The sequence below is a fragment of the Pseudoliparis swirei genome, chromosome 15, assembly GCF_029220125.1.
Source record: "Pseudoliparis swirei isolate HS2019 ecotype Mariana Trench chromosome 15, NWPU_hadal_v1, whole genome shotgun sequence".
Classification (NCBI taxonomy): Eukaryota; Metazoa; Chordata; class Actinopteri; order Perciformes; family Liparidae; genus Pseudoliparis; species Pseudoliparis swirei.
In genome coordinates, this window is record NC_079402.1 from 440,918 (window position 1) to 455,526 (window position 14,609).

The window sequence follows — 14,609 nt, forward strand, 5'->3', positions numbered from 1 at the left end:
TTCTTTATGTTAAAAACTATTGCTTAAACTCATCCAATACTAACGCAAAAAATCATGTGTGATGCCAGTCAAGGCCTGAACACATTCACACGAAGAAACAAGCACATTTCTTCCAGGAACACCTATTGATCACCTATTGAGAAGTAAAATAACCAAATTTTTCTGCCCAAAATAATGTGAGCTCCTACGGCTGCCTGTAAACCAGCTGGCTTATAGCTCACCATGATAAGTGTTGGTCTGGACACCTGGAGATGCGTGTTCGATTCCAAGACAAGGCAGCTTTTTTTCATCACTTTTTTTTTTTACATTGAATTTACATGACGTGATCTCTACTTCACGTAGGGACACGTGATGCATGAATATGTTCACGTAGTTAAAGCGCCACCTAGTGGCGAAACTGGACTTTGTCGAATCTGCCCCAAACTTGTGCTCGTTATAAGTCGCGGCCCGAGTCGAGTCCGACCGGCGCGCCCTCGGCCGAGCGGGCCGGCGTCACGCCGGCTCCCCCGACCGGCGTGGGTGAGCGAGGACCCGTTCGACGCTGCTTGCAGCTTTAATTATTATTCTTATTCCACTTTTTTATTTTTGAACATTGGGCGCATATTGGGGGTATGTATCATATCCCAAAACTCACCAAATTTGGCAAGCTTGTCAGGCTTGGTGAAAATAGCCAGATGACAACGACGTCGAAATTCGGCTTTCAAAAATTGCTCTCTAGCGCCACCTGTAAATTTGACCGGCGACGCCCCTCACCCAGTATGTTCAAATGACTAGCTTTTTTTTTCACAAGTCCACTTGGACCTGCTCTACAAAAAAGCCTCTCAGTACCCTAAGCTCCGCCTACTTAAATTTTCCACCATATTTTTTTGGGTGAAAACACATCAGAGGCGTTTGCTCCGACATACGGGTCCAATTCAAACCAAACCTATTGGAGATAATGATTATGGAAGCTACATCATCTAAGATCTATCATCCTTTTTCAAATATATCATTGTGGTAAGGATCTATGGCCCAACGAACATTTTAGGGGCGTGTCCTGTTTTGAAATGCTCATAACTTCAACACTATTGGGAGAAAAAAATAACAGACTTTCAGGATATGTGCAGAATGGAGCCTGGAACATTCACAGCAAATTTCGTGCAATTTAAACCGTAGGGGGCGCTACAATAATTCACCAAAGTTGGCCGTTTTTGGCGTTTTTTGGCGTTTTTTGCTTGATTTGGCCCTTTTCCACTTTTCCCCCATCGATTATTTCTCCCACAAAACGCCAACAGAATCGGCTAAAAATCAGTTTTATAGAATCTCAAGACTTGAATAATGAACACTGTGAAAAAAAACGGACTTTTCGTCGGTAGGAAATTTTCGGTTTTTTACTGCCAATAATTTTTACTTTCTGTGATTTCTTTATGTTAAAAACTATTACTTAAACTCATCCAATACTAACGCAAAAAATCATGTGTGATGCCAGTCAAGGCCTGAACACATTCACACGAAGAAACAAGCACATTTCTTCCAGGAACACCTATTGATCACCTATTGAGAAGTAAAATAACCATAATTTATTCACTTTCACGATAGGCTTGCTTCTCTTAGTCGGTCAATCAGATCGGCTTCAAATTTGTAACACACAATCCAAACATTGTCATGATGTCAGCCCACAAAGCATTTTACGTTCGCTGTTACACTATTGCCCAAGCTACCGATTCTTCGCATCAAACAACGAAGGGGCTTTGGAGGGACTAAACATGCTCCTGTGAAAATACCCTTGGCAAACATATTAAGAATCAAAGATGTAGTTACCAGATAGGATTTTATTCTTCAAAAATGGTAATTTGCTCCATAGCGCCACCTACAATATTCAATTAGGCAGCCCCATTAGGCAGCCCCGGTGCTACGTTTGACCTACATGTATAACGCTGGGTAGGTATATGTAACACAAGTAGACGGAAAGAAAAGTCTCTTGGCACCATGCTCTAAACTGTACCGGATGTCGCCAATATTGATTTCTGTTTCACTATGTTTGTGCAAAGCTCATCTCATTTCCACATACAGGTATTCACCTGCGTTTCATACTCCAGGCCAGCAGGTGGCGGTAATGCACCAAATATATGGATGCAAACTGCTGTTTAGAGAAGAAGAAGAAGAAGAACGCAGCTGCGGGCCTGGTCTGCAGTCTGCTCCGTCTGAGACGGTAAGCATTTTAAATGTATTACAATGAACTACAATCCAACGATAATTAGTCATGGCAGTCTCTTGTTCACATGACCGCTGTAAAATCCACCGTGTTTATCCGGTGCTCTTTCTCCGTGTGTGATTGTCACAGGTTACTCAATGCTATGCTACACGAGGAGCTCCATGCTAATGCGACCCTCCATTCAAATATATAATGGTTTCTCCTGTTCGCCAGTCGGCATGAACACATAAATACTGTGGATATTACGTTACATAACCGCAGTGAAAGAACGGTAAACTCTGAACAGAGTCACGGTGTGTCTTTGAATTCACGTCACGTTATAAATGTGTTCTGATGAAGCTTGAAGATGCATGCAGTTAATATTCATGTAGCTATTTAACTGCTCCACATCCATTTGAAAGAATAATTACTGTTTACTTTGCATATTACGGCTGTCATACAACATATACTCAATTCATACATGAAGTGTTATTAGAGATTAAACTACCAGCAGCTTATTAAAACTAGGAGTGATGCTTAAGTTTATTACTTCTTCTTGAGCCATTTATTTTAATTCAGAATTCTAATGAGTATATGGTAAATATTATTTACCTACTCTTTAAGAATATTAATACCATTTGGTGTTATTAACCTGTATATTGTTTACGAGATCTGTATACTTTCATCAGCAATGTTAGAACCAGAGTGTGATGAAGTTTTTAATTACATAGTATAATCATATTCTGACTAGAAGGGGATCTGACATTGAGATGTAAAGTGTGCTCATCAAAATCACTGCACATAGACACACATCAGATGTTGATTGCTGTACTAACCTCCGGTGTCCTGCTGTTCATCTCTCTATTGCAGACACTATGGAGATGTTTGGACTGCAGTATAATGAGCATGGTTGCCCCCAGTTCCTGTGGACTGGGACCAGCACAGGACCAAGACTGCCCGACCTCCTCCAGAGCAGTGCATCCACTGCACAGTCATCGTAATGGTGCGCAGTATTAATTATTAATATTATGAAAATATTTGAATTTTTTTTTTAGCAAATCTGTAACTTTCTTTAAAAAAATTACACTGCAGTCTTGTTATTGGTGACCTCAGCTAGGCCCAGAATTATTTTCATGAGATATCACCATGCGGATTTCGAATGAATTCAATTTAAAGTTAGCGAAAAATAAATATTATTAATATTATGACAATATTTGAATTTTATTTAAAGCAAATCCGTTACTTTCTTGTTTATTCTGTTTCTTTATAGGACGTGGCACTAAGGAGGATTGTCCAGCCGCAGGTTTGTTATGTTATTGTGCTTTGAAGTTTATGAATCATACCAGTATTTGCTTTTTGAAGAGACCAATTGACACCATTATTGTTTCTGCAATTTTGTTTTCCAGATGACGCTGAAGAACCGTTACAAGCGCTAACACCAGTCTGCTTCAGCAGCTTGGTTGAAATGGAGATTGGATGATGCACTGTGCCCAACTAATCATACACGTGATGCCTTGAGAGGTCGGGGTCAGATTGTGAGTACTCCTCTGTTTTCCTGATCCGATGTGAGGTCAAAGGTCAGGGATGTCTATGTGTCCAGATTGTAATGCACTCCGAGACAAATTTGTAAATTGTGAAAATGGGCTATACAAATAAACTGAATTGAATTGAGACGTCAGTGCACAACTCAAGACGACAAGCATTTATGCATTTTACATCGAATTTACATGACATGGTCTATACTTCACGTCGGGACGCATGAATATGTTCACGTAGTTAAAGCGCCACCTAGTGGCTGAACTGGACTTTTGTCGAATCCGCCCCAAACTTGTCGCGGCCCGAGTCGAGTCCGACCGGCGCGCCTGGTCTCGGCGCCGGTCCTCGGCGCCGGCTCCCCGACCGGCGCGGGTGAGCGAGGACCCGTTCGACGCTGCTTGCAGCTTTAATTATTCTTCTTATTCCGCTTTTTATTTTTGAACATTGGGGGCATATTGGGGGTATGTATCATATCCCAAAACTCACCAAATTTGGCAAGCTTGTCAGGCTTGGTGAAAATAGCCAGATGACAACGACGTCGAAATTCGGCTTTCAAAAATTGCTCTCTAGCGCCACCTGTAAATTTGACCGGCGACTCCCCTCACCCAGTATGTTCAAATGACTAGCTTTTTTTTTCACAAGTCCACTTGGACCTGCTCTACAAAAAAGCCTCTCAGTACCCTAAGCTCCGCCTACTTAAATTTTCCACCATATTTTTTTTGGTGAAAAACACATCAGAGGCGTTTGCTCCGACATACGGGGTCCAATTCAAACCAAACCTATTGGAGATAATGATTATGGAAGCTACATCATCTAAGATCTATCATCCTTTTTCAAATATATCATTGTGGTAAGGATCTATGGCCCAACGAACATTTTAGGGGCGTGTCCTGTTTTGTAATGCTCATAACTTCAACACTATTGGGAGAAAAAAATAACAGACTGTCAGGATATGTGCAGAAGGGAGCCTGAAACATTCACAGCAAATTTCGTGCAATTTGAACCGTAGGGGGCGCTACAATAATTCACCAAAGTTGGCCGTTTTTGGCGTTTTTTGCTTGATTTGGCCCTTTTCCACTTTTTCCCCATCGATTATTTCTCCCACAAAACGCCAACAGAATCGGCTAAAATCAGTTTTATAGAATCTCAAGACTTGAATAATGAACACTGTGAAAAAAACGGACTTTTCGTCGGTAGGAAATTTACGTTTTTTTACTGCCAATAATTTTGTACTTTCTGTGATTTCTTTATGTTAAAAACTATTGCTTAAACTCATCCAATACTAACGCAAAAAATCATGTGTGATGCCAGTCAAGGCCTGAACACATTCACACGAAGAAACAAGCACATTTCTTCCAGGAACACCTATTGATCACCTATTGAGAAGTAAAATAACCAAATTTTCTGCCCAAAATAATGTGAGCTCCTACGGCTGCCTGTAAACCAGCTGGCTTATAGCTCACCATGATAAGTGTTGGTCTGGACACCTGGAGATGCGTGTTCGATTCCAAGACAAGGCAGCTTTTTTTCATCACTTTTTTTTTTTACATTGAATTTACATGACGTGATCTCTACTTCACGTAGGGACACGTGATGCATGAATATGTTCACGTAGTTAAAGCGCCACCTAGTGGCGAAACTGGACTTTGTCGAATCTGCCCCAAACTTGTCGTGCTCGTTATAAGTCGCGGCCCGAGTCGAGTCCGACCGGCGCGCCCTCGGCCGAGCGGGCCGGCGTCCCGCCGGCTCCCCCGACCGGCGTGGGTGAGCGAGGACCCGTTCGACGCTGCTTGCAGCTTTAATTATTATTCTTATTCCACTTTTTTATTTTTGAACATTGGGCGCATATTGGGGGTATGTATCATATCCCAAAACTCACCAAATTTGGCAAGCTTGTCAGGCTTGGTGAAAATAGCCAGATGACAACGACGTCGAAATTCGGCTTTCAAAAATTGCTCTCTAGCGCCACCTGTAAATTTGACCGGCGACGCCCCTCACCCAGTATGTTCAAATGACTAGCTTTTTTTTTCACAAGTCCACTTGGACCTGCTCTACAAAAAAGCCTCTCAGTACCCTAAGCTCCGCCTACTTAAATTTTCCACCATATTTTTTTTGGTGAAAAACACATCAGAGGCGTTTGCTCCGACATACGGGGTCCAATTCAAACCAAACCTATTGGAGATAATGATCATGGAAGCTATATCATCTAAGATCTATCATCTTATTTCAAATATATCATTGTGGTAAGGATCTATGGCCCAACGAACATTTTAGGGGCGTGTCCTGTTTTGTAATGCTCATAACTTCAACACTATTGGGAAAAAAAAATAACAGACTTTCAGGATATGTGCAGAATGGAGCCTGGAACATTCACAGCAAATTTCGTGCAATTTAAACCGTAGGGGGCGCTACAATAATTCACCAAAGTTGGCCGTTTTTGGCGTTTTTGGCGTTTTTGCTTGATTTGGCCCTTTTCCACTTTTCCCCATCGATTATTTCTCCCACAAAACGCCAACAGAATCGGCTAAAATCAGTTTTATAGAATCTCAAGACTTGAATAATGAACACTGTGAAAAAAACGGACTTTTCGTCGGTAGGCAATTATGCGTTTTTTACAGCCAAAAATTGTTTACTTTCTGTGATTTCTTTATGTTAAAACTATTACTTAAACTCATCCAATACTAACGCAAAAATCATGTGTGATGCCAGTCAAGGCCTGAACACATTCACACGAAGAAACAAGCACATTTCTTCCAGGAACACCTATTGATCACCTATTGAGAAGTAAAATAACCATAATTTATTCACTTTCACGATAGGCTTGCTTCTCTTAGTCGGTCAATCAGATCGGCTTCAAATTTGTAACACACAATCCAAACATTGTCATGATGTCAGCCCACAAAGCATTTTACGTTCGCTGTTACACTATTGCCGTGCCAACCCATTCTTCGCATCAAACAACGAAGGGGCTTTGGAGGGACTAAACATGCTCCCTGTGAAAATACCCTTGGCAAACATATTAAGAATCAAAGATGTAGTTACCAGATAGGATTTTTATTCTTCAAAAATGGTAATTTGCTCCATAGCGCCACCTACAATATTCAATTAGGCAGCCCCATTAGGCAGCCCCGGTGCTACGTTTGACCTACATGTATAACGCTGGGTAGGTATATGTAACACAAGTAGACGGAAAGAAAAGTCTCTTGGCACCATGCTCTAAACTGTACCGGATGTCGCCAATATTGATTTCTGTTTCACTATGTTTGTGCAAAGCTCATCTCATTTCCACATACAGGTATTCACCTGCGTTTCATACTCCAGGCCAGCAGGTGGCGGTAATGCACCAAATATATGGATGCAACTCGCTTTTATACATCAAGAAGCAGACGAACAATAACACAGCGTGCTGACGCGGGCTGATACTCCAGGCCAGCAGGTGGCGGTAATGCACCAAATATATTGATGCAAACCGCAGTTTAGAGAAGAAGAAGAAGAAGAACTGCAGCTTTGCGGGCCTGGTCTGCAGTCTGCTCCGTCTGAGACGGTAAGCATTTTAAATGTATTACAATGAACTACAATCCAACGATAATTAGTCATGGCAGTCTCTTGTTCACATGACCGCTGTAAAATCCACCGTGTTTATCCGGTGCTCTTTCTCCGTGTGTGATTGTCACAGGTTACTCAATGCTATGCTACACGAGGAGCTCCATGCTAATGCGACCCTCCATTCAAATATATAATGGTTTCTCCTGTTCGCCAGTCGGCATGAACACATAAATACTGTGGATATTACGTTACATAACCGCAGTGAAAGAACGGTAAACTCTGAACAGAGTCACGGTGTGTCTTTGAATTCACGTCACGTTATAAATGTGTTCTGATGAAGCTTGAAGATGCATGCAGTTAATATTCATGTAGCTATTTAACTGCTCCACATCCATTTGAAAGAATAATTACTGTTTACTTTGCATATTACGGCTGTCATACAACATATACTCAATTCATACATGAAGTGTTATTAGAGATTAAACTACCAGCAGCTTATTAAAACTAGGAGTGATGCTTAAGTTTATTACTTCTTCTTGAGCCATTTATTTTAATTCAGAATTCTAATGAGTATATGGTAAATATTATTTACCTACTCTTTAAGAATATTAATACCATTTGGTGTTATTAACCTGTATATTGTTTACGAGATCTGTATACTTTCATCAGCAATGTTAGAACCAGAGTGTGATGAAGTTTTTAATTACATAGTATAATCATATTCTGACTAGAAGGGGATCTGACATTGAGATGTAAAGTGTGCTCATCAAAATCACTGCACATAGACACACATCAGATGTTGATTGCTGTACTAACCTCCGGTGTCCTGCTGTTCATCTCTCTATTGCAGACACTATGGAGATGTTTGGACTGCAGTATAATGAGCATGGTTGCCCCCAGTTCCTGTGGACTGGGACCAGCACAGGACCAAGACTGCCCGACCTCCTCCAGAGCAGTGCATCCACTGCACAGTCATCGTAATGGTGCGCAGTATTAATTATTAATATTATGAAAATATTTGAATTTTATTTAAAGCAAATCTGTAACTTTCTTTAAAAAATTACACTGCAGTCTTGTTATTGGTGACCTCAGCTAGGCCCAGAATTATTTTCATGAGATATCACCATGCGGATTTCGAATGAATTCAATTTAAAGTTAGCGAAAAATAAATATTATTAATATTATGACAATATTTGAATTTTATTTAAAGCAAATCCGTTACTTTCTTGTTTATTCTGTTTCTTTATAGGACGTGGCACTAAGGAGGATTGTCCAGCCGCAGGTTTGTTATGTTATTGTGCTTTGAAGTTTATGAATCATACCAGTATTTGCTTTTTGAAGAGACCAATTGACACCATTATTGTTTCTGCAATTTTGTTTTCCAGATGACGCTGAAGAACCGTTACAAGCCGCTAACACCAGTCTGCTTCAGCAGCTTGGTTGAAATGGAGATTGGATGATGCACTGTGCCCAACTAATCATACACGTGATGCCTTGAGAGGTCGGGGTCAGATTGTGAGTACTCCTCTGTTTTCCTGATCCGATGTGAGGTCAAAGGTCAGGGATGTCTATGTGTCCAGATTGTAATGCACTCCGAGACAAATTTGTAAATTGTGAAAATGGGCTATACAAATAAACTGAATTGAATTGAGACGTCAGTGCACAACTCAAGACGACAAGCATTTATGCATTTTACATCGAATTTACATGACGCGGTCTATACTTCACGTCGGGATACACGACGCATGAATATGTTCACGTAGTTAAAGCGCCACCTAGTGGCTGAACTGGACTTTTGTCGAATCCGCCCCAAACTTGTCGCGCTCGTTACAAGTCGCGGCCCGAGTCGAGTCGTCCGACCGGCGCGCCTGGTCCTCGGCGCCGCTCTCGCGCGCGCTCCCCGACCGGCGGGTGAGGCGAGACCGTTCGACGCTGCTTGCAGCTTTAATTCTTATTCCACTTTTTTATTTTTGAACATTGGGCGCATATTGGGGGTATGTATCATATCCCAAAACTCACCAAATTTGGCAAGCTTGTCAGGCTTGGTGAAAATAGCCAGATGACAACGACGTCGAAATTCGGCTTTCAAAAATTGCTCTCTAGCGCCACCTGTAAATTTGACCGGCGACGCCCCTCACCCAGTATGTTCAAATGACTAGCTTTTTTTTTCACAAGTCCACTTGGACCTGCTCTACAAAAAAGCCTCTCAGTACCCTAAGCTCCGCCTACTTAAATTTTCCACCATATTTTTTTTGGTGAAAAACACATCAGAGGCGTTTGCTCCGACATACGGGGTCCAATTCAAACCAAACCTATTGGAGATAATGATCATGGAAGCTATATCATCTAAGATCTATAATCATTTTTCAAATATATCATTGTGGTAAGGATCTATGGCCCAACGAACATTTTAGGGGCGTGTCCTGTTTTGTAATGCTCATAACTTCAACACTATTGGGAGAAAAAATTAACAGACTGTCAGGATATGTGCAGAAGGGAGCCTGAAACATTCACAGCAAATTTCGTGCAATTTGAACCGTAGGGGGCGCTACAATAATTCACCAAAGTTGGCCGTTTTGGGCGTTTTTGCGTTTTTGCTTGATTTGAGCCTTTTCCACTTTTTCCCCATCGATTATTTCTCCCACAAAACGCCAACAGAATCGGCTAAAAATCAGTTTTATAGAATCTCAAGACTTGAATAATGAACACTGTGAAAAAAAACGGACTTTTCGTCGGTAGGAAATTTACGTTTTTTTACTGCCAATAATTTTTTACTTTCTGTGATTTCTTTATGTTAAAAACTATTGCTTAAACTCATCCAATACTTCCCCAAAAAATCATGTGTGATGCCAGTCAAGGCCTGAACACATTCACATGAAGAAACAAGCACATTTCTTGGAGGAACACCTATTGATCACCTATTGAGAAGTAAAATAACCAAATTTTTCTGCCCAAAATAATGTGAGCTCCTACGGCTGCCTGTAAACCAGCTGGCTCATAGCTCACCATGTTAAGTGTTGGTCTGGACACCTGGAGATGCGTGTTCGATTCCAAGACAAGGCAGCTTTTTTTCATCACTTTTTTTTTTTACATTGAATTTACATGACGTGATCTCTACTTCACGTAGGGACACACGACGCATGAATATGTTCACGTAGTTAAAGCGCCACCTAGTGGCTCAACTGGACTTCCTTCAGTCCGCCCCAAATTTGTTTGACTAGCCCGTTATTTAGAATGGAATAAGAACTCTCTCTCTCTCTCTCTTTTTCTCTCTCCTCTCTCTCTCTTTTTCTCTCTCTTCTCTCTCTTCTCTCTCTCTTCTCTCTGTCTCCTCTCTCTTCTCTCTTCTCTCTCCTCTCTCTCCCTCTCTCTACTGCCCTCCTCGCTGGTCTGATACGGATCCGTATTGCCCTCTTTACCATTTTCAAAATGAGCTATATTGATAGACAGCCAAGAGCAGTGGTCCTCAAACTAAGGCCCGCCTCCACATTTGGCCCGGCCCTCTGAACAATACCAGAGAGGCATTATGATTTTTTTCAGTCTGGCCACGCAACCTATTTAGAATGGAATAAGAACTCTCTCTCTCTCTCTCTTTTTCTCTCTCTCCTCTCTCTCTCTCTCTCTCTCTCTCTCTCTCCTCTCTCTACTCTAACATAACTAACGTCAGTAAACAGCTGGACGAGGCTTTTAAATCACGGATTTCGTGAGTTTTTGTTTATAGGGACACATGATGCATGAATATGTTCACGTAGTTAAAGCGCCACCTAGTGGCGAAACTGGACTTTGTCGAATCCGCCCCAAACTTGTCGCGCTCGTTACAAGTCGCGGCCCGAGTCGAGTCCGACCGGCGCGTCCTCGGCCCGGCGGGCCGGCGTCACGCCGGCTCCCCCGACCGGCGCGGGTGAGCGAGGACCCGTTCGACGCTGCTTGCAGCTTTAATTAATTCTTATTCCACTTTTTTATTTTTGAACATTGGGCGCATATTGGGGGTATGTATCATATCCCAAAACTCACCAAATTTGGCAAGCTTGTCAGGCTTGGTGAAAATAGCCAGATGACAACGACGTCGAAATTCGGCTTTCAAAAATTGCTCTCTAGCGCCACCTGTAAATTTGACCGGCGACGCCCCTCACCCAGTATGTTCAAATGACTAGCTTTTTTTTTCACAAGTCCACTTGGACCTGCTCTACAAAAAAGCCTCTCAGTACCCTAAGCTCCGCCTACTTAAATTTTCCACCATATTTTTTTTGGTGAAAAACACATCAGAGGCGTTTGCTCCGACATACGGGGTCCAATTCAAACCAAACCTATTGGAGATAATGATTATGGAAGCTATATCATCTAAGATCTATCATCTTATTTCAAATATATCATTGTGGTAAGGATCTATGGCCCAACGAACATTTTAGGGGCGTGTCCTGTTTTGAAATGCTCATAACTTCAACACTATTGGGGAAAAAAAATAACAGACTTTCAGGATATGTGCAGAATGGAGCCTGGAACATTCACAGCAAATTTCGTGCAATTTAAACCGTAGGGGGCGCTACAATAATTCACCAAAGTTGGCCGTTTTTGGCGTTTTTTGCTTGATTTGGCCCTTTTCCACTTTTTCCCCATCGATTATTTCTCCCACAAAACGCCAACAGAATCGGCTAAAAATCAGTTTTATAGAATCTCAAGACTTGAATAATGAACACTGTGAAAAAAACGGACTTTTCGTCGGTAGGAAATTTTCGGTTTTTTACTGCCAATAATTTTTTACTTTCCGTGATTTCTTTATGTTAAAAACTATTACTTAAACTCATCCAATACTTCCCCAAAAAATCATGTGTGATGCCAGTCAAGGCCTGAACACATTCACACGAAGAAACAAGCACATTTCTTCCAGGAACACCTATTGATCACCTATTGAGAAGTAAAATAACCATAATTTATTCACTTTCACGATAGGCTTGCTTCTCTTAGTCGGTCAATCAGATCGGCTTCAAATTTGTAACACACAATCCAAACATTGTCATGATGTCAGCCCACAAAGCATTTTACGTTCGGTGTTACACTATTGCCGTGCCAACCCATTCTTCGCATCAAACAACGAAGGGGCTTTGGAGGGACTAAACATGCTCCCTGTGAAAATACCCTTGGCAAACATATTAAGAATCAAAGATGTAGTTACCAGATAGGATTTTTATTCTTCAAAAATGGTAATTTGCTCCATAGCGCCACCTACAATATTCAATTAGGCAGCCCCGGTGCTACGTTTGACCTACATGTATAACGCTGGGTAGGTATATGTAACACAAGTAGACGGAAAGAAAAGTCTCTTGGCACCATGCTCTAAACTGTACCGGATGTCGCCAATATTGATTTCTGTTTCACTCTGTGCAAAGCTCCTCTCATTTCCACCCACAGGGCATTCACCTGCGTTTCATACTCCAGGCCAGCAGGTGGCGGTAATGCACCAAATATATGGATGCAAACTGCTGTTTAGAGAAGAAGAAGAAGAAGAAGAACGCAGCTTTGCCGGCCTGGTCTGCAGTCTGCTCCGTCTGAGACGGTAAGCATTTTAAATGTATTACAATGAACTACAATCCAACGATAATTAGTCATGGCAGTCTCTTGTTCACATGACCGCTGTAAAATCCACCGTGTTTATCCGGTGCTCTTTCTCCGTGTGTGATTGTCACAGGTTACTCAATGCTATGCTCTACGAGGAGCTCCATGCTAATGCGACCCTCCATTCAAATATATAATGGTTTCTCCTGTTCGCCAGTCGGCATGAACACATAAATACTGTGGATATTACGTTACATAACCGCAGTGAAAGAACGGTAAACTCTGAACAGAGTCACGGTGTGTCTTTGAATTCCGTCACGCCACGTTATAAATGTGTTCTGATGAAGCTTGAAGATGCATGCAGTTAATATTCATGTAGCTATTTAACTGCTCCACATCCATTTGAAAGAATAATTACTGTTTACTTTGCATATTACGGCTGTCATACAACATATACTCAATTCATACATGAAGTGTTATTAGAGATTAAACTACCAGCAGCTTATTAAAACTAGGAGTGATGCTTAAGTTTATTACTTCTTCTTGAGCCATTTATTTTAATTCAGAATTCTAATGAGTATATGGTAAATATTATTTACCTACTCTTTAAGAATATTAATACCATTTGGTGTTATTAACCTGTATATTGTTTACGAGATCTGTATACTTTCATCAGCAATGTTAGAACCAGAGTGTGATGAAGTTTTAATTACATAGTATAATCATATTCTGACTAGAAGGGGATCTGACATTGAGATGTAAAGTGTGCTCATCAAAATCACTGCACATAGACACACATCAGATGTTGATTGCTGTACTAACCTCCGGTGTCCTGCTGTTCATCTCTATTGCAGACACTATGGAGATGTTTGGACTGCAGTATAATGAGCATGGTTGCCCCCAGTTCCTGTGGACTGGGACCAGCACAGGACCAAGACTGCCCGACCTCCTCCAGAGCAGTGCATCCACTGCACAGTCATCGTAATGGTGCGCAGTATTAATTATTAATATTATGAAAATATTTGAATTTTTTTTTTAGCAAATCTGTAACTTTCTTTAAAAAAATTACACTGCAGTCTTGTTATTGGTGACCTCAGCTAGGCCCAGAATTATTTTCATGAGATATCACCATGCGGATTTCGAATGAATTCAATTTAAAGTTAGCGAAAAATAAATATTACCCCCCCTTTTCCCTCCCTTTTTTCCCTCCCTGACCCTTTTTCCCCCCTTTCCCCCCCTTTTTCCCCTTTCCCTTTTTCCTCCTTTCCCCCCTTTTCCCCCTCCCTCCCCTTTTCCCCCTTTTCCCCTCCCTTTTTTCCCCCCTTTCCCCCTTTCCCCCCTCCCCCCCCTTTTCCCTCCCCTCCTTTTTCCCCTCCCTTCCCTCCATAATCTCCTCTCCTCCCTCTTTTTCCCCTTTCCTTCAATCTTCCTCCCTTCCTCTCTCCTCCCTCTCCCTCTCCTTCCCCCTCTCCTCCTCCCTCTCCCCTTTCCCTCTCCTTCTCTCTCCTCTCCGTCCTCTCTCCCTCCCTCCCCCTCCTTCCTCTCCCTCCCTCCTCTCCTCTTCTCCTCCCCCTCTCCTCTCTCCTCTCCCCCTACTCCTCATCCCCCTTCCTCCTTTTTCCCCCTTGCTCCTCTCTCACCTCTCTTTCCCTCATCTCTCTTCCTTCCTCTCCTCCTTCCTCCTCCTTCTCCTCTCCTCTCCTCTCCCTTTAATCCTCTCCTCTTCCTCCTTCTCTCCCTCTCTTCCCTCCCCCTCTCATCCTCTCTCCTCCCCTTTCCTCTCCTCTTCCCCATCTCCCTC

At 42.0% G+C, this 14,609-nt stretch overlaps 1 long non-coding RNA gene across 7 annotated transcripts; it reads left to right on the forward strand.

Moving 5' to 3' along the window:
- The first annotated feature begins 1,815 nt into the window (after positions 1 to 1,815).
- Positions 1,816 to 13,922, forward strand: LOC130205587 (uncharacterized). 7 transcript variants are annotated; one of them, XR_008833954.1, is made up of 9 exons: positions 1,816 to 2,191; positions 2,324 to 2,465; positions 3,044 to 3,176; positions 3,444 to 3,476; positions 3,580 to 3,708; positions 8,505 to 8,537; positions 8,641 to 8,770; positions 12,692 to 12,809; positions 13,663 to 13,922. It is a non-coding gene; the product is annotated as an uncharacterized LOC130205587 (long non-coding RNA). The 7 variants fall into 7 exon arrangements; XR_008833952.1 differs by lacking the exon at positions 2,324 to 2,465 and having other exon boundaries at positions 13,663 to 13,820; XR_008833951.1 differs by lacking the exons at positions 1,816 to 2,191; positions 2,324 to 2,465; positions 3,044 to 3,176; positions 3,444 to 3,476; positions 3,580 to 3,708 and adding exons at positions 7,219 to 7,253; positions 7,386 to 7,527; positions 8,106 to 8,238 and having other exon boundaries at positions 13,663 to 13,820.
- The last annotated feature ends 687 nt before the right edge of the window (positions 13,923 to 14,609 follow it).